The following is a 22,575-nucleotide window of genomic DNA, read 5'->3' as shown; positions in this document are numbered from 1 at the left end:
CAGGATTTCCCCAATGAATATGCATGAGATCTATTTGCATGCACGGCTTTCATTGTATGCTAAAAGCTCTCGTGCATATTCATTGGGGGGAAATCCTGAAAACCCGACTGGATTGCGGCCCTCGAGGAGGGACTTTGACACCCCTACTTTAGGCAGACTATACAGAGTTTGCCAGTAAGTGCTATTGTATTAAGAGCACGAGTTTAGTGTGGGATCTTTCCAGCGTCTATTTTTGGTCGTCATGCTTGAATTAAAATGAGCTAAACAGCTCTGAGCAGCGTTTATCGTGCTCTGAATAGTCTGCTGTCCTTTGGAGCACCAGCCCTCCCAACCACATGCCTTGTCATTGGTAGGTAGGACCTGGTGGCTAGACCAGCAAAATACAAGCCAGGCCACAGGGGGTTCATAGACAATTGCGCGCAAGACAATCGCGCACGGACAAAATTGCGCAGACAACCGAGCGCGAGACAACTGAGCGCAAGACAAATGAGCGGAAGACAATTGAGCGTTAAGACAAGTGAGCGCAAAGACAACCGAGCGTGAGACATTTGAGCGCAAGACAATTGAGCGCAAATTATTTTCCGAAATGTGCACGAGCGGGACAACTCAGCGCAAGACAACTCAGCGCAAGAGAATATATATCATGAGATAACGTAACCATGGTAACGAAAATGCATTCACGTGACTTATGTTGAAAACGCAAAGAGTCAAGGGAATCATACTGAACACGCGTTGACGTGATGACGTGCTCATGTGCTGTACGTGCGCGTATCCTTCGACGGGCAAGCGGCCTCTAGTGGCGCGCTGAATTGTCATTGCGCTGAGTTGTCGCTGCGCTCAATTTTCTTGCGCTCAAATGTCTTACGCTGGATTGTCTTTGCGCTTACTTGTCTTGCGCTCAATTGTCTTTGCGCTGAGTTGTCTGCGTGATTTTGTCTGCGCGCGATTGTCTTGCGCGCTTTTGACCTGTCACCGTCACAGGGGCAGGGAACTCCGGTCCTCGAGAGCCGTATTCCAATCGGGTTTTCAGGATTTCCCCAATGAATATGCATTGAAAGCAGTGCATGCACATAGATCTCATGCATATTCATTGGGAAAATCCTGAAAAACCCGACTGGAATACGGCTCTCGAGGACCGGAGTTCCCTACCCCGGAGCCAAGAGAACTTCTGGGAGCCACAACATACAGCAGGGGTGTCCAATGTCGGTCCTCGAGGGCCGCAATCCAGTCGGGTTTTCAGGATTTCCCCAATGAATATGCATGAGATCTATGTGCATGCACTGCTTTCAATGCATAGTCATTGGGGAAATCCTGAAAACCCGACTGGATTGCGGCCCTCGAGGACCGACATTGGACACCCCTGACATACAGTCTTTGCTCTGCTACTGACTCTGCCTGGCCTTAGCAAAGTCAAATAACGTTCCAGGGCCGGAGATTTCTCCAACTGCAGTTTGACAAGGGTAGCAATAATACTATGACTCTGTCCCAGTCCCCACCCCCTGAACCTGTCAATCAGATCGGGCTCTGAAATTGGTAGCTAGACTGTTCCATCCCAGGGGCGTTTGTACAATGATTCTCCCAAAAAGCCCTATTATAAGTGCAAACTTCAGCTGGAATTTTGCTTGGCAGGAGCAAAAAAAAATAATAATAGAGAATTATTTGCAAAGGTTAAAATGAAATGAAGGGCTTTCCGGGGGCAGACGCTTTGATTTATTAACAGTTAAAGAAATTCTCTGTAGCCTCAGTACCTGGAAAATAGGCACTTTCTTAAAAAAAAAAAAGATCCGTCCACTTTCTCTCCCACCCCCTCCCCCCAGTTATAAACAGGAAATGAAGCCCTGGAGGGTTTTCTGACTGGATAGGAGGGAGGGGGCTCAAATGATCCACCTCCAGCCCTGAGCCTGACCTAGACCTGGGGGTCCGTGTGTGTGTGTGTGTGTGGGGGGGGGGTTGATTTCTTCCTCCCCCTCCTATTATTTTGGCAGCCCCTTTGGAATGTCTGGGAGCTCACGGCTTTTTGCTTCACAGAGCAGAATCCCGAAGCAAGAAAAAGGGAAAGTTGTAGACGAAACCGCAGAAATGTAAACACGTCTGCAGCTAAAATAACTCGACTTTCATTGAAAACACGCCTCGCTCACAATCGGACGTCTGTCAGATGCGGCTCTCACATTAATAGCAGTCCATGAACCTTTGGGAGGGGGGGGGGGAAACCCCAACGCACCATACAGCCTCGCTATCTATATATATATATGCACAAATAACGCGCATCTGCTGTAGCTATGCAGATAGTACACATATAGGGCTCCTTTTATCAAGCCGCGCTAGCGGGATTAACGCGCGCGGGAGGTTTCATCACGCGCTAACCCCCCCCCCCACGCCGGCCGAAAAACTACCGCCTGCTCAAGGGAGGCGGTAGCGCTTAGCGCGGCCGTCGGTTTAACGCGCGTTAAACCGCTAGCGCGGCTTGATAAAAGGAGCCCTATAGAGGTCTAGAATGAACGTTTTGATGGATTTTCCAGGTTGACTGCTACAACTTTGAAGCAAAACTGTCACTTTTACAACTAGGGACAGCACAGGAACGGGGGAGGGGGGATATGGGGTGCACCGTTTCAGCACTCACATCAATAATTCCCCCCCCCCCCGTTCAGCCTCTGTCTAATCATCAGGGAGGTGATAAGATCGTGCAGTGACAGTGGCAAAGTCACTATTCCCCAGCTGTATTATTGCTCGCTCTCTCTTTCTTTGACAGCCCCACGTGGGTTTTGTGGTGTTTTAAGCTCTCTTGTGGCGGGAGAGCCTCCTTCACGGGTTGCTATTGGTATTATTACAGTATTATTATTAGGCATGGTTTATTTTGTCCGGGGAGGGAGCTGACAGTTCTGTTCTCCTTTAATTTCCAGATTTCATGTGTTTGACAAAGGGTCCTTCCAGTTCTTCCTACGCATATCTTCCTCAGGTTTCTCACCCCCCCCCCTCAATCTTTTAAAGGTTGTCTCTAAATTCTGTATCATTTCCTCTACCGTAATCTCCCCAACCCTTAGACGTCCTGTCGGCCAAAATTAGATCGTAAGCTCTTCAGAGCAGGGACTGTCTTGTTGTATGTGAAATGTACAGCGCTGCGTACGCCTTTCAGCGCTACAGAAATGATAAATCGTAATCCCGTTTGGTTGTCATCTCTGGCGATTGGGCGCCCTGTTTCTAGCCGTCTTAAATTACACTCGGGTCCCAAGCGCTGCATCTCCTCCACCCGGCTCCGTTTCGTCGGCCCTCCTCCCCCCCGTCTCTCCCCTCTCCCATATTCTGCCCGTCTCTTTCTGGCAGACGCGCGCACACACGTGACGCACGGTCTGAAGAGCGTCTAGCCTGGCCGTTGTGCGCCTAATCCTCCGGAGCCAGGCTCGCTTTCAGTTGCACTGATCCATGATTGGAGAAACGACAGAGACTCATTGAGGCTTCCACCATGACTCTGGGCTGAGCCCATTCCCAGAGCAATGAGTCAGTGCATCTCCCTCCACAGCCGCAGCCAGAGCGCACACACACACCAGCCTCACTCACTCGCACACATCACCCACACACCCAGCGGGACTGGCGACCGCAGCGTCCACCCTCCACCCTGCCCAGCCAGCCCGGATCTCCTTTGCAGTCTCGGTAAGTCTCTCCGGCGTCTCCCCCCACCCCCTCTCCCCGGGATCGGCGGCTCGAGATCCGACTTTCCCCCAGGGCAGCAGAGGTGCCCCCCCCCGGCCGGGATCGGGGAGGAGAGAGATGGGGTAACGTAGTTGCTCCCCCAAGGGCTGATCTAGAAAGGGATTTCGCATTGCATGCCCTCAAGTAGAAGGATTTGGGCCAGATGTACTAAGCTTTCCTCTTTTAGATCTTTGAATCCAGCTGGTAAATGGAGTGGTACAGTAGCGCTACCACTTGCAACTTCGATCAGCCCCTTTTTAAAGTTTCTGCATCCATCCGTTAGCACCGATCACTCAGCCCATCAGTCTGGCCACTGCTCTGCTTCCCGGGGGGAAGGTGACAGTCGCGTTACTTCCTTGCATTCCGTCACTAGTGCGAGTCGAAGTCAAGTTATGTAGTCCTACGGGGCTGGTCTGGACCAAGTTGAGAAACTCCGAAAAGTTCTTATACCTACCGTGGCCGGAGCATCTACGCGTCTAGAACGGAGCATCTACGCGTCTAGAACGGAGCATCTACGCGTCTAGAACGGAGCATCTACGCGTCTAGAACGGAGCATCTACGCGTCTAGAACGTTGATACGCCTGTGTTGAAAAACTAGGATGAAAAATTACAGTACACTGAATCGCTATTTGGCCATGCGCTGTTTTCTGTGATCTATGCTTAACTACTACTCTGAGTTTGTACTTTCTTGTTTATAAATGCATTATATGCCTCTTTTTACCATTAATAATAACAAAAACGATTCAGATGAATTCAAAACTTCCAAATCCACCTTATTATGAATGCTATATTGATCCTCAGATGCACCAACAGTTTTCCGGTCATTGACTGGAAAACGGTTGTTCTAATCGGATGGCGTGAGTTACGTAGGGACCCAGCCTTGAAAAAGCGCCGTAGCGCGAAACATGTTGGCGCAAGAAGTCCCTTTAATGACCAAACATTGAGATAAGTTATTTTCTACAAATATTATATCATATTTAAAAATGTATTTAAAAAGATACTAAAAAAGATACAAAATTAAGTTATTAAAGCATAAGTAAACAGATCCAGGGAAGATTCTGCCCATCCAAGCTTAGCGTGGTGGTGATAAAGTTTGAACGTGGAGTGGTGCATCTGAGGATCAATATAGCATTCATAATAAGGTGGATTTGGAAGTTTTGAATTCATCTGAATCATTTTTATTATTATTAGTGGAATTGAATGTTACAATACTATTTGGTGCCTATTACAGATTGAATCTTTTTACCATTATGCACACTTAAGTACTGGAGTTAGGATGGCAATGTGTTTATGAAGAGCTTGGTTCCAAAGCCCTAGTAAATATAATGGTTATGACAGTGGTTTCAAACTCGCGGCCCGCCAGATACTATTTTGAGGCCCTCGATATGTTTATCATAATCACAAAAGTAAAATAAAACAGTTTCTTAGTCATATGTCTCTTTAGCTATAAATGACAATATTATTATTAAGACTTAGCCAAAAGGAAAGATTTATAAACTATAAAGTGTTTTACCTCATGCAATATTGTCATTTCTTTAATAAGACGTTAACTTTTTTTCTGAGGCCCTCCAAGTACCGACAAATCCAAAATGTGGCCCTGCAAAGGGTTTGAGTTGGAGACCACTGGCTTAACTGTAACCATGACATCCTGTTTGTCTTTGGGAAGCAGAGCTGAGATTGTGATGTCATAATGCTTCATTCCACCAATAAGAGCCAGCCTCATCAGTGATGTCACAATGGCTTGATTGTCCTGTTCTCTCCTCTGTTCTCCAACCAAGCCAGCAGATTAACTGTTCCCCTTAACTCTGTGGTCTCAACTCACGGCCCGCCAGGTCCTATTTTGAGGCCTTCGGTATGTTTATCATAATCACAAAAGTAAAATAAGTTTCTTGATCATGTGTCTCTTTAGCTATAAATGACAACATTATTATTAAGACTTAGCCAAAAGGAAAGATTTATAAACTATAAAGTGTTTTACCTCATGCAATATTGTCATTTCTTTAATAAGACATTAACTTTTTTTCTGAGGCCCTCCAAGTACCGACAAATCCAAAATGAGGCCCTGCAAAGGGTTGGAGTTTGAGACCACTGGGTTATGATGACTGATTTAAGTCAGCATTTCTAATGTGCTTTTCCAGGGAAAGCCGGGGTGTTGTCATATGTTATAAAAGGAATATTTTTGTGCCAGACATGTCGCACCTGGATTCTGATTTCTAAGCGCCCTCCACTCCAGAGTTTTGGGGTAACTTATATGTATGGAGGTACTGGACAAAGGACCTTTTCCCCTCACCTAATCCACTTTAATAGTAGGTGATGAGGATGAGGATGATTAGGTACAATTCTTGAGATCACACCTTGGAAAAGATATAAGGATGGAGCTGATTCAGAGGGTGGCTACCGAAATGGCCAGACTGGACGGGCCATTTGGCCTTTATCTGCCATCACGGGGAAGGGGTAAAACGCGGACCTCACGGACCTTACGGACCTTGTGGATCTAAAACCGCACGCCCTTAAAAATCCAAGGTCCGTGCATTGACAAGTCCGCCTTCGCTTTCCCTGCAGCTCAGTCAGGCCCCAGGCTCCCTCACGGACCTCACGGATCAGAACTGCACGTCACATCCATAAAAATCCGAGGTCCGTGCCACTTTTAGTCTTGCTCTGACAGAGCTCTATGACAATTTAACTCTGAGGGAGGGAAAATCATTAGGATCCGTCAGAGTTAAATTGTCATAGAGCTCTGTCAGAGCCAGAGACTAAAAGTGGCGCGGACCTCGGATTTTTAAGGATGTGAAGTGCAGTTCCGATCCATGAGGTCCGCGAGGGAGCCAGGGGCCTGAACTGAGCTGCAGGGAAAGCGAAGGCGGACTTGTCAATGCATGGACCTCGGATTATTAAGGACGTGCGGTTTTAGATCTGCGAGGTCCGTAAGGTCCATGAGGTCCGCGTTTTACCCCTTCCCGCCATCACGTTTATGTTTCTATAACCATAAAGCTCTTTGACATCACAATACAGCTGTAAAGAGCCTTAGCCTATAGGAAGAGGAGATGCAAATGTTAAGAGCCTTAGCCAATAGGGAGAGGAGGAGATAGTGGATGCTGCGGATGGGCAGACTGGATGGGCCATTTGTCCTTTATCTGCCATCATGTTTCTATTACCATAAAGCTCTATGACCTCACAATGAAGTTGTAAAGAGCCTTAGCCTATAGGAAGAGGAGATGCAAGTGTTTAAGAGCCTTAACCAATAGGGAGAGGAGGAGATACTGGATGCTCTGGATGGGCCATTTGGCCTTTATCTGCCATCATGTTACAATGTTTCTATAACCGTAAAGTTCTACGACATCACAATACAGCTGTAAAGAGCCTTAGCCTATAGGAAGAGGAGATGCAAATGTTAAGAGCCTTAGCCAATAGGGAGAGGAGGAGATAGTGGATGCTGCGGATGGGCAGACTGGATGGGCCATTTGTCCTTTATCTGCCATCATGTTTCTATTACCATAAAGCTCTATGACCTCACAATGAAGTTGTAAAGAGCCTTAGCCTATAGGAAGAGGAGATGCAAGTGTTAAGAGCCTTAACCAATAGGGAGAGGAGGAGATACTGGATGCTCTGGATGGGCCATTTGGCCTTTATCTGCCATCATGTTACAATGGCTCTATAACCGTAAAGTTCTACGACATCACAATGCAGCTGTAAAGAGCCTTAGCCTATAGGAAGAGGAGATGCAAGTGTTAAGAGCCTTAACCAATAGGGAGAGGAGGAGATACTGGATGCTCTGGATGGGCCATTTGGCCTTGACTTGCCATCATGTTTCTATGTTCCCTTTTTCTCTGTTTTTTTTGATGAAGATGAAGATCTACAATATAAAAATAGTGTGTCACAGCCAATGATGGTCAGTTTCTATGATTGAGGGCCCTATGCAAGAGCCTGAGAATCATGAATGCATGCCTGATAATATTTGAGTGCTGTTCTCTATAGCTATTTCTTCCGAGTCCTCTGGTTTTGCACTGAATGCCTCAATGCCAGTCAGGACCACTGCTGATTCCCTTTCCAGATGTTTGCCATTTCTGTCTGTAAATCTCAGTATTTTATCACTGTTCTGAATTTCTTATTTTCCAGAGTATTGTCTCTGTCTGAACCAAACATGGCTCTTTTCAATAGCTGTGACATCTGGGCAGTTATGTTTTAAGTGTAATCTAAGATAATAAACCCTAAGCGCGCATGCGCACTCCCACCTGCGTGTTCTGTTTTCCGTGATCTGTAGGGCCCCGCGGACAAGAGTGCGCATGCGTGCTTCTACTCCCTCCCTCCCTCACTGTAACTTCGCCGCTGTCGTGGCCCCCTTCCCCCCATGCACCCTTTCCCGGCGCACATGAGAATCTCTCTCTCGTTCTCTCCCCCGAGGTGGATGGCGGCTGCGGCAGCTGTCAGCGGCTGCAGAGCTGAAGCCTGGCTGGAGGAGGATGAGGAGGAGCTGCGAGAGCTCCGCAGAGGCAGGGGGTGATGGATTCGGGGGAGGGAGTGGGAGAAGGGAGAGATGTTGGACTCAAGTGAGGAAAGGAGAGAGAGACAAAGACAGATGGATGAGAAGGACAGAGGGGCTACTAGGGGGACCAGGAGAGATGGTAGGGGATAGGGAGAGATAGACTTCAGGGAGTGTGGAGGGGGCAGGAGAGAGAGATGGTCTTGGGGAAGGACAGAGGGGGACAGGAAAAGGAAAGATGGCAAAAGGGGTGAAACAGGGTCAGAGAGAGATGGTAGAGGGTGTGAAAGGGGGGAAGGGAGAGATGGAAATGGTAGGACCACTGCTGCTTTGGGGCACTGAGGGAGGAAAGTTGGTACGTCAGGACTGCTGCTGCCGCCTCGGGTAAGTAAAGACCCTGTCAGGAGGGCCAAAAGGGTACAAAGGAAATGGTGAAAGGTGAGGTGGTGGGACTGGGATCAGTGGGAGGCAGGGGTGGGGCATGGGTGGGATCAGGGTCAGGGTATATGTGGGGCTATTCTAGCACCCGTTACTGTAATTAATGTAACGGGCTAAAACTCTAGTTATTGCTATAATTATGATGATTTTGCACAGCTTGCCAGATACTCAGATTTGGGTTTGACACTCTAAATCAGTGTCCCGCAAACATTTTCGAGCCACAGCACACTGAACTTAGTGGCCGTGGTTCGAGGCATCCGGAAATGCACGGCTGTCACCGTGATGACATCGCGTGCATGCGTGACATCATCACGTTGACATGCGCAGAGGCCCTCCAGACGGGCCCTGAGCCACCAGTGGGGGGGGGGGGGGGGGGGAGGGTGCCAGCAGGAAAGAGGGACAGACAGAAGGAGAGGCCCTGGTGCCGGCTGATTGCCTGCAGGATGTGCCTCGTGCTCCCATGCTCATAGACCCACCCCTTTAATAAAACCATAGGGCTCCTTTTACGAAGCTGTGTTAGGGCATTAACGCACGGAATAGCGCACGCTACATTGCCCTGTGTGCTAGACGCTAACGCCAGCATTGAGCTGGCGTTAGTTCTAACCGCGTAGCGCGCGGTAATATCCTGCATGCCCTAAAAATGCTAGCGCACTTTAGTAAAAAGAGCCCATAGTGCATTTTTTTTTTAATTCAATAAATTTTTATTAGACCTTCCAAAGAACAACAAATGATGAATAAACAGATTACAATAGCAATTCACAAAACAATTTGATATACTTATAGGACTACCGTATTTGCCGGCGTATAAGACGACTTTTCAGTACCTTAAAATCCTCCCCAAAGTCGGGGGTCGTCTTATACGCCGGGTACTGTTTTACATGCCCTTACTTTACATTAGAGAGCTGCACGGGGACGCCCCTAGGGTCGCGGGGATCCCGTGGGGACGCCCCCTAGGGTCGCGGGGATCCCATGGGGACGCCTCCGAGGGTCGCGGGGCTCCTGCGGGGCTGGATGCTCAGTCTTCTGGATGTACGCGGCTCTTCTTCTCCCTACCTTCTCTGCTTGCAGCACAGAGCCGAACGGAAGTCTTCCCGACGTCAGCGCTGACGTCGGAGGGGAGGGAGGGCTTAAACAAAGCCCTCCCTCCCTCCGACGTCAGTGCTGACGTCGGGAAGACTTCCGTTCGGCTCTGTGCTGCAGGCAGGGCAGATAAGGAGAAGGAGAGTAGCCTCGCGGTTCGAGTGGCTACCAAGAGAGAGGGGCGGCCGCCCCACCCCCGTTGCAGCACAGCCGGCCAGGTTCCCTTACTTTTGTGGCACTTCCCCGACCGACCGATAACAGCCCCGGTCCGACAATCCTCCCTGCCCTGTAGCCGCGAATCTAAATTACCTTCTTACAGCAGCTGTAAGAAGGTAATTTAGATTCGCGGTTAAGGGCAGGGAGGTTTGTCGGACCGGGGCTGTTATCGGTCGGTCGGGGAAGTGCCACAAAAGTAAGGGAACCTGGCCGGCTGTGCTGCACCCGGGGCGGTAGAGAAGGTGTGCAGAAGAAGGGGTAGTCTTATACGGCGAGTATATAACAAAACTCTATATTTTAACTAAAAGTTGGGGGGTCGTCTTATACGCCCAGTCGTCTTATACGCCGGCAAATACGGTACTTTTACAAAGGTGCGCTAGGGCCTTAAGGCGCTAGCCACTACCGCCTCCTTTTGAGCAGGGGCTGATTTTCGGCTAGCGCGCACTAACCCGATGCGTGCAATAAAAACACTAGCGCACCTATATTGGCAGAAGAAACTCAACAGCACGGACGTACATGACCATTTAGGAAAACTAATATTCATTTTAAATGCATTTTTAGCGTCGACCATGGCAGTAACAACTGCGACCTAAGAATTCTATGAGCGTCAGAGCTATTACCTCCGTGGCCGGCGCTAAAAACAGTGGGGGGGGGGGGGGAGAGAATTCCTGTGAGCGTCGGAGCTGTTACCGCCATGGCCGGCGTTAAACACCGCACTATGGTTTTGTAAAAGGAGGGGGAGGGGTTGTTATGATGGTTATTATTCACCTGTGGTTGCTTCCTGTGCTCTGCTTTCAGCCTTTTAGTCCCAGTCCATTAACCCCTTCAGCTGGCCTTTTCTTCTTTCAGTTTCCCCACCGTCTCCGGCCCCTGTATCCCAATGTGTTTGCCCCTTGCGCGGTGGCACCTTTCCTCCACCCGCCTGAGAGGCTACTCTGGACTTCAAGTCCACAGCAGCCTTTCTGGGAAAATGTTAGTCTGCTCCAAAACTTTGATTTTGCTTAGTTTCCCATGTCATATATAGGAATTTTTGATTTGTTCTGAGTTTTTTTTTTTTGGTTTTGTTTTCAATGTTTGGACTTTGGAGAGACTTATCGTCGACATCTCTCGTGTGCTTTCAAATGGACGCACAGTGCTACTGCAATATACTTTCTGGTGGGCAAACTTATGTTCTAGCTACAAATATGAAAGAATGAATGCTGAAATTTTAGGATAATGTAGTGCATTTGAAAGGGTGTGGAGCCCATTATTGAGTCACAATAGTTGTCATGGGTGTCTGGTCAAAAGCGCGCCGGGACAAAGGTGCGCCCAGACAATTGAGCGCAGCGCGCGCCGCCGCTCTAAATTACTGTTTTTAGCGCTCCAACGGGGGGTGGAGGGAACCCCACCACTTTACTTAATATACATCGCGCCGCGTTGTGGGGGCGGTGTGGGGGGTTGTAACCCCCCACATTTTACTGAAAACTTTACTTTTTCCCTGTTTTTAGGGAAAAAGTTGTTTACAGTAAAATGTGGAGGGTTACAACCCCCAAACCCCCCATAATGCCGGCGCGATGTCTATTAAGTAAACTGAGGGGGTTCCCCAACAAAACCCCCCGTCGGAGCCCCTAAAGACTGTAATTTAGAGTGGCACGGCGGCGCGCGCTGTGCTCAATTGTCGGCGCGCGCTTTTGTCTTTCGCGCCGTTGTCTATGAACCGTTGTCATGTACCTTTTCTTTTTATCTGTCCTCCTTTCACATCCAGGGTGGGAGGGAGGGGGATGGGAAAACATTATAATTATTATTCATTATATCTATTTTATTGAAATTATACATGTGGTTTTATTTTCATTAGTTAAGGGGGGTGAAAATGTTTGTTGTTGAAATAGTTGTATATGTAAAGCACTTTTTTAAAATTTGTTTATGTTTAAATTCACTGTATTGCACTGTTAATAATTGAAAACTAATAAAGTTTTACAAAAAAAAAAAAAATAGTAATGCAGAGCCTCCCAGGGCAGAAAAGAAAACACGTTTCCCAGACTTTGAAACAATATTAATGCATCAAAGCTGTCCGACTTTATCTGAGAAAATGTCAATTGTCATCCAGTAGGAAGGTTGGACCAGTGTTATTCATGTATTCCCTGTTTTCCCTTCCTGTCTTCGGTGTTTTCAGATCTTGAGCAATTTTACAATCACATCGCTCTCAAACTACTTAGGGCTCCTTTTTCATTTTGATTTCAAAGTCTTTCCTCAGGATTTATTCGTATTTAAAGCTCGCTCCTCTAATCAGTACCAGGGTGCTTTGAAAGGTTTGGTAAAAAGAGCATTAGGGCCCCTTTTCCTAAACCGCAGAAGAGCTCCTTACTGTGGGCCGGCATCGGCGTTCTCTCTGACGCCACTTCCAGGACCCGCGCCCAAGAAGTGATGTCAAAGGGTGAGCCGACACCGATGTAGGCATGCTGCTCATGCCGGAGAAGGTTAAAAAGATAGGGGGAAAGGGAAGGGGGTGTGGGCATGGAAGGGGGCCGGGAAGGGGGCAGGGAGGGGCTCCATCACCCGGGGTGCTGCTCATCCGTACTAGGCTACTGGCAATGACTAATCATGAAAGTATTACAATAGTCTAGAGCAGTGATCTCAAATTTGCGGATTCCCAGGTACTATTTTGAGGCTCTCGGTATTATAAAGAATGATTCTTTATGGAAAACTTGTGCCTTAAGGATCCAGTGGTCACGTTCTGGAACGTTGCCCGCCTCACTGCTGTAACCTCACACCAGCGCTTACAAAGGTGCGCTAAGCTTTTTAGCGCGTGCTAAACATGCGCTAAATGCCAACGCATGCATGTTATCCTAGGGACGTGTTAGCACACACGCTGATTTAGCGCACTAAATCCATGCTAAAACACGTGGAGGGGCATAATCGAAAGGAACGTCTAAGTCCGTTTTCGTTTAAGTCGCAAGTCGTCCAAAGTAAAAAAAACAGCCTAGGACACATTTTCAAAAAATACGTCCAAAATTTTTTTTGTTTCGAAAATCGTCTAAGTATACGTCCTGCCGATCTGATCGTCCAAGTCGCTAAGTCGTCCATCTTTATACCACATTTTCGTCCAAGTCAAAAATGCCTAGAACAAGCCCTGTTGGAAGTGGGAGGGGTTGCAAAGTGTTGGACTGAACACCCAGACATGGCACCTAAATAGTGGGGTACCTTACAGGGCACTGCTGTGAACTTCACAAAAAGGGTGCCATGTCATCATCTCACTACAGCTCCCTTAGAGGTCACAGTGAGCCAGAATCCCCTAGACCCACTTATCAACCACCCTAATAGTCCTTATGGCTGCAGGAGCCACTAATATGCCAGTACAAAACGGTTTGAGGGGTGTAAAGGGGAGTGCACATGTTTAAGTATCAATACAGTGATTACAGGGGCTTATGGGCATGGGTCCTCCTCTCTATGGGTCCCTAACCCACCCCAAGACGACTTAAGCTGCCTCTGTGCAGGACAACTAGGCTTTCCTATGCCAGGCAGCCAGGTGATGATGGTCTGGAGGCTGAATTTTAAAGGTGTGATTATGATTTTTCTGGGGTTGGGGGGGTCGGTGATCACTGGGGTAGTGTATGGGGATCTGTTTTATGTGTTTTCAGTGCTTATCTGGTGACTTTAGTTGGGTTTTTGTGATTAGACGGCAGATAAGGGCCAAGGCCCATCTAGTCTGCCCACCCCAATGACCCTCCCCTACCTATCTCTTTGAATAGATCCCACATGTCTATCCCATTTGGCCTTAAAATCAGGCACGCTGCTGGCCTCAATCACCTGAAGTGGAAGACTATTCCAGCAATCAACCACCCTCTCAGTGAAAAAGAATTTCCTGGTGTCCCCGTGCAGTTTCCCGCCCCTGATTTTCCACGGATGCCCCCTTGTTGCCGCGGGACCCTTGAAAAAGAAGATATCTTCTTCCACCTCGATGCGGCCCGTGAGATACTTGAATGTCTCGATCATGTCACCCCTCTCTCTGCGTTCCTCGAGTGAGTACAGCTGCAACTTATCCAGCCGTTCCTCGTACGGGGAGATCCTTGAGTCCCGAGACCATCCGGGTGGCCATTCTCTGGACCGACTCCAGTCTCAGCACATCCTTACGGTAATGCGGCCTCCAGAATTGCACACAGTATTCCAGGAGGGGCCTCACCATGGATCTATACGTAACGTTACAATTGCTTTTTTTGGTTACAAAAGAGGTAAGATAGCTGGATAATTTCCAGGAGAACTTGCAAATTGGATAGTAAGATGACTGGACTATTCTAGGTAATATTACAAATAGGTTACAAATAAGATTACATTATATTTTAGGGATCTGTATTCTTGGTTGGTATTTTGAGGAGGAAGAGATTACCAAAGTGGAGGCTTTGGGAGGGGAATTTACCTGGGAGGAGAGGGAAGACGGGGGGGGGGGGGGGGGGAGGGGGGTAGAGGGGGGGGGTTAAGGTATCCGGATACATTTTTTGAATAGCAGGGTTTTGATTGCTTTTCAAAATGTTTTGAGGTCGCCCGTTGCCGTCAGGAGATTGGAGGTGGAGTGGTCAAGTTTCGCTGTTTGCGTCGCAAGAAGGTTGTCACACATCTTGCGCTGAGTGCCTTTGAGCGGAGGGTAGGCAAATGGGGTCGGGGTTCTTCTTTGTCTTGTGGTGAGGATCTGATTTAGGCGGTTGTTTAGGTAGGAGGGGGCAGAGCCGTTTAATGCTTTGAACAATAGACCAGTGTTTTTCAACCTTTTTACACCTATGGACCGGCAGAAATAAAAAAATTATTCTGTGGACCGGCATCGGTCTGTGGACCGGCGGTTGAAGAACACTGGGCTAAGTCGTGGGCCAGACCCCGCCCATCTCTACCCAATGTTCACCCCAGAACCCGCCCCCATAATAGTACTAATTACACCTTGCACGTCCCTTGCCTCATCTGGAAGCCTTCCTTCCGACGTTGCAACGTCAGAGAGAAGGCTTCCGGTTCAGGCGCAGGATGCCCGTAGGAGCCGCTGCCCGTGGCTTTGCGCACTGAATCAGTTAGGAAGAGGGAGCTGGCTCGAAGATAACGCCACATCGATCGCACCGTGGACCAGCGGTTGAAGAACACTGTTTTGGGCCTGATGCACGTGCTGGCCCTGTGGACCGGCAGGAAATTTCTGTGGACCGGCACTGGTCCATGGACCGGTGGTTGAAGAACACTGCAATAGACAGTAGAATTTGAATAGAATTTGTGCTTGTATTGAGAGCCAATGAGAGTCTAGGAAGGCAGTGGCGACGTGATCATATTTTCTCAGAGAGTAGATCAGTCCGAGAGCGGTGTTTTGTGTTGACTGAGATCATCTGAAAAAATCATCTGAAACCAAGGGCTCCTTTTATGAAGATGCGCTGGAGTTTTTAGCGCACGCTACAAGCCGTGCGAGCTAAACCCCGCGCTACGTGGAAAATACTAACGCCAGCTCTATGGAGGCGTTAGCGCCTAGCGCGTGGGGCATTGTAGCACGCGCTAAAGACGCTAGCACACCGTAAAAAGGAGCCCTACGATGGTGGAAATGAGCGCCCTGGCGTTCAAAACGTTGGGAGTGTGTGGTGCAGTGGGTTAGAGCTTTTCCACGTATCGTCCACCCCAGGACTTGCAGGGTCTGTATTTCCTCTCACTTCTTGTATAGCAGTGGTCTTAAACTTGCGGCCCGGGGGGGCCACATGCGGCCTTCCAGGTACTATTTTGAGGCCCTCAGTATGTTTATCATAGTCACAAAACTAAAATAAAAGTTTCTTGATCATATCTCTCTTTAGCTATAAATAACAATATTATTATTAAGACAGCCAAAAAGAAAGATTTATAAACTATAAAGAGTTTTACCTCATCCAAAATTGTCATTTCTTTAATAAGACATTAACTATTTTTTTCTGAGGCCCTCCAACTACCTACAAATCCAAAATGTGGCCCTGAAAGGGGTTTGAGTTTGAGACCACTGTCGTATAGTGATTCTTTTCGGCATCTGTCTTTTATCTTTACAATCCTCTTTCACTCGCTGCGTTTTGGTCGAGCTCATCTCTTTTAGAGAGAGCTTACGCACCATCCCCTGCTGGAGCACTTCCCCACATAAGCTTTACCACCTCGGATACTACTACTATTTATAATTTCTGTAGCGCTGACAGTCCCTGCTCTGAAGAGCTTACAATCTAATTTAGACAGGACATTTCAGGGTTGGGGAGATTCTGGTAGAGGAAATGATACAGTGGGTCGAGGTATCTGACAGCGGTGAGTGGGAGTTAAGACTTGAAGGCCGTTTCAAAAAAGTGGGTTTTTAGCTTGGATTTGAACGCTGCTAGGGACGGAGCACCCGACGTATTTGATTCAGGCAGCCTGTTCCAGGCATACGGTGCGGCAAGAAAGAAGGGGCGGAGTCTGGAGTTGGCAGTGGAAGAGAAGGGCACAAGAGGGGCTTGCCCGATGAACGGAGATAGGGGGAGATAAGTGAGGAGAGATATTGGGGGGCTGCAGAGCGAATGCACTTGTACGTCAGCAAGAGGAGTTTGAACTGTGCAGCACTCCCCCGATATTCCAGGAACTTCCGCGAATCTCAAAAAACCGCGAATACGGTTTTCATGGGGGAGCCTGAAGAGGGCAGCGGGAGAAGGCAGCAGGAGAGCCGCCGGAGCGCCGCGAGTGCAGGAAATTGCTCGCGGTATGCTCCGACCGCCTCTTCCTGCACTAAGTCGGGCCTTATCCAATCAGGAGCTGCCCGACTTAGTGCAGGAAGAGGCGGTCGGAGCGTACCACGAGTGATTTCATGCGCTCGCGGCGCTCCGACTGCTCTCTCCTGCCTCTCCCGCTGCCCTCTCCTTGTCGGCGGTTCGCGGTCGGAAGATACCACGAATGACCGGGACCGCGAACCGCCGACCGCGAACGACCGGGGGGAACACGGTATTCGCAAATGGACAGGGAGCCAATGAAGTGATTTGAGGAGAGGGGGGGTAAAGTGAGAACAGTGGCTCTCACAGCTCCATTTATCTTTTCACTCGTACATCCACTGAATATTTGACTAATACCACACTTTTGCATGTTATCACATGGACCTTCAGACTCACAAACACACGTGTTTCCATACGATACACATTACTACATTGTTACACTATCATTCATAGGACCCCTGAGAAAGACATTCTTGTCGAAATACGGACCGTGTTGGGTCCAACGCTCCTAGTGGACTGGATCCGAAAGGTTTTTTATGTGGATTGCTATGTTGATTTTTTTAAATAAAACCCATATCAGGAACATCATCTCTCCAAAGTGTTTCTTTGGTTTCTCATGGACTTTTTCTCTGTAGATTCTCCAGGGTCAATTTCTTTGCTTTTAAATCTAGCCTCAGCACCCTGAGGTTGTAGGTTTGAATCCCGCACTGCTCCTTGTGACTCCGGGCAAGTCACTTAATCCCCATTGCCCCAGGTACATTAGATAGAGTGGGAGCCCGCTGGGACATTTAGGGAAAAGTGCTTGAGTACTTGAATAGTTTGTAATCCGCATAGAATTGTAGGATATTTAAATTATTGATTTTTTTATGTTTAAATTCACTGTATTAACATAGAAACATAGAAGATGACGGCAGAAAAGGGCTACAGCCCATCAAGTCTGCCCACTCTGCTTACCCACCCCCTGTCTATGCCCTAATGATCCAATTTCCTTATCTTGACCCTCGTAGGGATCCCACATGGGTATCCCATTTATTCTTAAAGTCTGGCACGCTGTCTGCCTCGATCACTTGCACTGGAAGCTTGTTCCAATGATCAACCACTCTCTCTGTGAAGAAATACTTTCTGGTGTCTGCAGCAGCCACTCTCTCCTCCTCTCCCTATTGGCTAAGGCTCTTAACATTTGCATCTCCTCTTCCTATAGGCTAAGGCTCTTTACACCTGCATTGTGATGTCATAGAACTTTCTGATTATAGAAACATAGAAACATGATGGCAGATAAAGGCCAAATGACCCATCATAGAAACATAGAAACATAGAAGATGACGGCAGAAAAGGGCTTAAGCCCATCAAGTCTGCCCACTCTGCTTACCCACCCCCTGTCTATGCCCTAATGACCCAAGTTCCTTATCTTGACCCTAGTAGGGATCCCACATGGGTATCCCATTTATTCTTAAAGTCTGGCGCGCTGTCTGCCTCGATCACCTGCACTGGAAGCTTGTTCCAATGATCAACCACTCTCTCTGTGAAGAAATACTTTCTGGTGTCGCCATGAACTTTTCCGCCCCTGAGTTTGAGCGGGTGCCCTCTTGTGGCCGAGGGTCCCTTGAGAAAGAAAATATCATCTTCCACTTCGACACGTCCCGTGAGGTACTTAAATGTTTCGATCATGTCTCCCCTCTCCCTACGTTCCTCGAGAGTGTAGAGCTGCAATTTGTTCAGTCTCTCTTCGTACGAGAGACCCTTGAGCCCCGAGATCATCCTGGTGGCCATCCGCTGAACCGATTCAATTCTGCGCACATCTTTACTGTAATGTGGCCTCCAGAATTGCACACAGTACTCCAGATGAGGTCTCACCATGGCCCTGTACAACGGCATTATGACTTCAGGCTTTCGGCTGACAAAACTTCTATTGATACAACCCAATATCTGCCTTGCCTTAGATGAAGCCTTCTCCACTTGATTGGCAGTTTTCATGTCTGCTCTGATGATTACTCTGCTGTTAATAATTGAAAACTAATAAGGATTTACAAAAAAAACCCCAAACAACCAAACAAAAAAAGCCATGTAATGTAAAAATTTTAAAAAAGTAAAAACTAGGAACTTTTTTTTTTGCTATAAACTTGGAAAATGTGAATAAACTGTGATAGCTGTTTTTTTGTGTGTGTGTGGGTAATGGGGAAAGGGAGGTCTTTGAAGAGATTTATACTGATCTGATCGTCATTCACTGTGCTACTTAACCTTCCATTAAAAAAAATTTTTTTTCTATTTATTACCTTTATGAAGCTGCTTTAGGTTTTTTTATTGGCCACAGCGGTAAAAACTTCGACGCTCACAGAATTCCTATGAGCGTTGGAACTTTAACCTCCGCAGCCGGCGATAAAAAACGCTAACCCGGCTTCATGAAAGGGTGGGGGGTGGAGCAAAACAGGAAATTCTTAGCTCAACTTGTAGGTTGAGCTTAGAATAGAAGTCTTGCAGTTTTCTTTTTTTGTTGTTGTTGGTAGCTGCTGAAGACACAGAACTGTTTATTCTATAACCACTTAGAGACATAATTGCATATACTAAAGTATTCCTTTCTGCAGCTACAACCTAGGGGATAAAAAGAGCTCATCTGTCATTAAAATGATTGTTTTCTCGATGTCTTTTGGGTCAGTATTCTGCATTAATACGATTGGATTCTAATTCATAGTGCTAATGTGCTAGTTCTTACTATTCAGAGGGAAAATCTCTGCCAAGCTAATAAAGGTGGAATGGAGATTTCATGTGAAGATCAGTGACATTCCAGGGTTTACCCTTTCCTCCTCAGCAGACTTCATTGAATTGCATAGGTAGCTTTTAGATGAAAACGCTTCTTTCCTAGTAGTAGATTTTAAAACACACTGGAGAAAATATTTCTTCACACAACGTGTAATTAGACTCTGGAATTTGTTGCCAGAGAATGTGGTGAAAGCAATTAGCTTAGCAGGGTTTAAAAAAGATTTCGCTACTTTCCGAAAAGTCCATAAGCCATTATTAAGATGGACTTGGGAAAATCCACTGCTTATTTCTAGGATAAGCATCGTGAAATCTGTTTTATTCTTTTGGGATCTTCTCAGGTGCTTGTGACCTGGATTGGCCACTGGTGGAAACAGATTCAGCGTTTGTGCATGGCGAGAAGAATTGCTAATTGTGTTTGTGTGAGAAATCTGCTTTTAGGGGAAAGTTTGTTGGAGTCCCCTTGTAGCCTTGACTCCTGACGCAGCCTTAGGGCAAAATGTGGACACATCGGGTGCTTGAATTTAATAAACTGCATTTTTGCATGTCATTTGGTCTGCTTTGTGTTCTGCTACTGGGCTTGATGGACCTGTGATCTGTGCCAGTATTGCAACTCTTTATGGTATTTTATTTTTAATAGGTACTTTTAGGTATGTTCTTTCTAGTCTAGCCTATTGTCAGTGGCTAAAGAAAGTCTATATTGCATGATGCAATGTGCATTTGTTAAGTCAGTAGGGCAATCAGCTCCAAATCACATTTAGGGGCCCTTTTACCAATCTGCCTTAAGCATAACGTGGGCTTACCATAGCTTAAAATGACATCCCATGTGGTGTGCTGAGGCATCATGCAGTACGTTTAAGTATATTACCGGCCGTATCGAGGTGGAAGAAGAGATTCTCTTTCTCAAAGGACCCTCAGCCACAAGAGGGCATCCGCTCAAACTCAGGGGCGGGAAATTTCATGGCGACACCAGGAAATATTTCTTCACCGAGAGAATGGTTGATCCTTGGAACGAGCTCCCGGTGCAGGTGATCGAGGCAAACAGCGTGCAAGAATTTAAGAGCAAATGGGATGCCCATGTGGGATCCCTTAGAGGGTTAAGCCAAGGGAACCTGTCACCAGGAGTGGGATCCCTAGGATAGTAGACTTGGGGGTGGGTCAGTAGAGTGGGCAGACCTGATGGGCTAGGGCCCTTATCTGCCGTCATCTTCTATGTTTCTATTTTGATATGTTCATGCAATAGCACTGCTAAAAAAGATGAAATTATTTTTTTCACCAAGAGGGTGTGTCTGGGGAGGGGGGGGGGGGGGGCGGCGGTGGAGAGTGGATATGCCTGTGCTAATCAGTTGGGTCATTCCATGTCAAGTGGCCAAGAACTCCCCACTCGACCATCTCAGGAATTGCTGAAATTTGTTCAGGGGATACATAATCTAATGAAGATATCCAAAGTTTTGGGGCACGATCTCAACTAGGTCCAGAGTTAGGGGCCCCTTTATTTGGACCACTTTTTTTTTTTTAAATCTGTGAAAGATGTCAAGTGGAGACCTTCTTTGAAATTGGACAAGTTGACGTGGAATTAACCTGCTGTGATAAAAAAATGGCCTTAGTGCACAGGCAAAATCCCTCGCAAAGGTACACTCGGGCCATTTTTTTCCTCAGCTTCGTCAAACGGCCCCTGAAACTCAAAAATGAACTATTTGCAACCAAAGGCTGTAGAAAAATCTTTGAAAGACTTGTTGAGGAAGGAACTATTTTTCTAGAAGAGTTTCATCCATTGCAAAATGACAAAGTAACTGGCAGCTTTTAGCCACGCACATTTATACCAGCCTTTGACATGGCGTAAGTGGTTACACTTAAATTTAGGCATGCAAATACAGATTTACACATAGTAACATAGTAGATGACGGCAGATAAAGACCCGAATGGTCCATCCAGTCTCCCAACCTGATTCAATTTAAATTTTTCCTTCATAGCTATTTCTGGGCAAGAATCCAAAGCTCTACCCGGTACTGTGCTTGGGTTCCAATTGCCGAAATCTCCATCCCATCTAAACCCTCCCAGCCGTTGAAGCCCTCTCCAGCCCATCCTCCCCAAATGGCCATATACAGACACAGACCGTGCAAGTCTGCCCAGTACCAGCCTTAGTTCAATTTTTAATATTATTTTCTGATTCTAGATCCTCTGTGTTCATCCCACGCTTCTTTGAATTCCGTCACCGTTTTCCTCTCCACCACCTCTCTCTGGAGCGCATTCCAGGCATCCACTACCCTCTCCGTAAAGTAGAATTTCCTAACATTGCTCTTGAATCTACCACCTCTCAACCTCAAATTATGTCCTCTAATTTTACCGTTTTCCTTTCTCTGGAAAAGTTTTTGTTCTACGTTAATACCCTTCAAGTATTTGAACGTCTGAATCATATCTCCCCTGTCTCTCCTTTCCTCTAGGGCAGGGATCTCAAAGTCCCTCCTTGAGGGCCGCAATCCAGTCGGGTTTTCAGGATTTCCCCAATGAATATGCATTGAAAGCAGTGCATGCACATAGATCTCATGCATATTCATTGGGGAAATCAAGAAAACCCTGGATTGCGGCCCTCAAGGAGGGACTTTGAGATCCCTGCTCTAGGGTATACATATTCAGGGCTTCCGGTCTCTCCTCATACGTCTTCTGGCACAAGCCTATCATTTTCGTCACCCTCCTCTGTTCTAGAGGACACTAGTGTGGATAACAGAAATGGCATGTGTAATTGCCAATTTAGAATATGCACTTGGCATGCATCATCCTTGCACCTAACCTTACATAACCTGCAGAGAATTGCCCCCAATATGGATGGCATTAGCATATCCTCCCCTCTTTAAGAGATCCCATGTGCCTGTTCCACAGCTTTCTTGAATTCACACGGGGGTCCTTTTACTAAGGCGTGCTAGCCGTTTCAGCTCATGCTATATAGCGTGCGCTAAGCGCTAACATGTCCAGTAAAAGAGAGGGCCAGTCTTCGTCTCCACTACCTCTTCCAGGAGACTGTTCCACACGTCTACCATCCTTTCTGTAAAATAAAGTATTTCCTTAGATTACTCCTGAGCCCTTCACTGGAAACGCTCTTCCGGAGTCCGTCATAGGGGAAAACACCCTCCAGGGATTCAAGACAAAGTTAGACAAGTTCCTGCTGAACAAGAACGTGCGCTGGTAGGGCTGGTCTCGGTTAGAGCGCTGGTCCTTCAACAGAAGGCCGCC

The 22,575-nt window shown here is 47.3% G+C and overlaps 1 protein-coding gene across 3 annotated transcripts in view; it reads left to right on the top strand.

The window, feature by feature from the left end:
• Positions 1-3,405: 3,405 nt before the first annotated feature.
• Positions 3,406-22,575, top strand: part of ERG (ETS transcription factor ERG) — a 429,387-nt gene continuing 410,217 nt past the window's right edge. For 2 of the 3 annotated variants that reach the window (XM_033949789.1, XM_033949786.1), the window contains exon 1: positions 3,406-3,648. The gene's annotated coding sequence lies outside the window, so the exon portion shown is untranslated. The remainder of the gene's footprint in view (positions 3,649-22,575) is intronic. The other variant, XM_033949790.1, reaches the window with a different exon arrangement.

This window comes from Geotrypetes seraphini, chromosome 6 (assembly GCF_902459505.1).
Source record: "Geotrypetes seraphini chromosome 6, aGeoSer1.1, whole genome shotgun sequence".
NCBI lineage: Eukaryota > Metazoa > Chordata > Amphibia > Gymnophiona > Dermophiidae > Geotrypetes > Geotrypetes seraphini.
The sequence above is the reverse complement of the archived record's forward strand: the minus strand, read 5'-3'. Positions and strand labels throughout refer to the sequence as shown.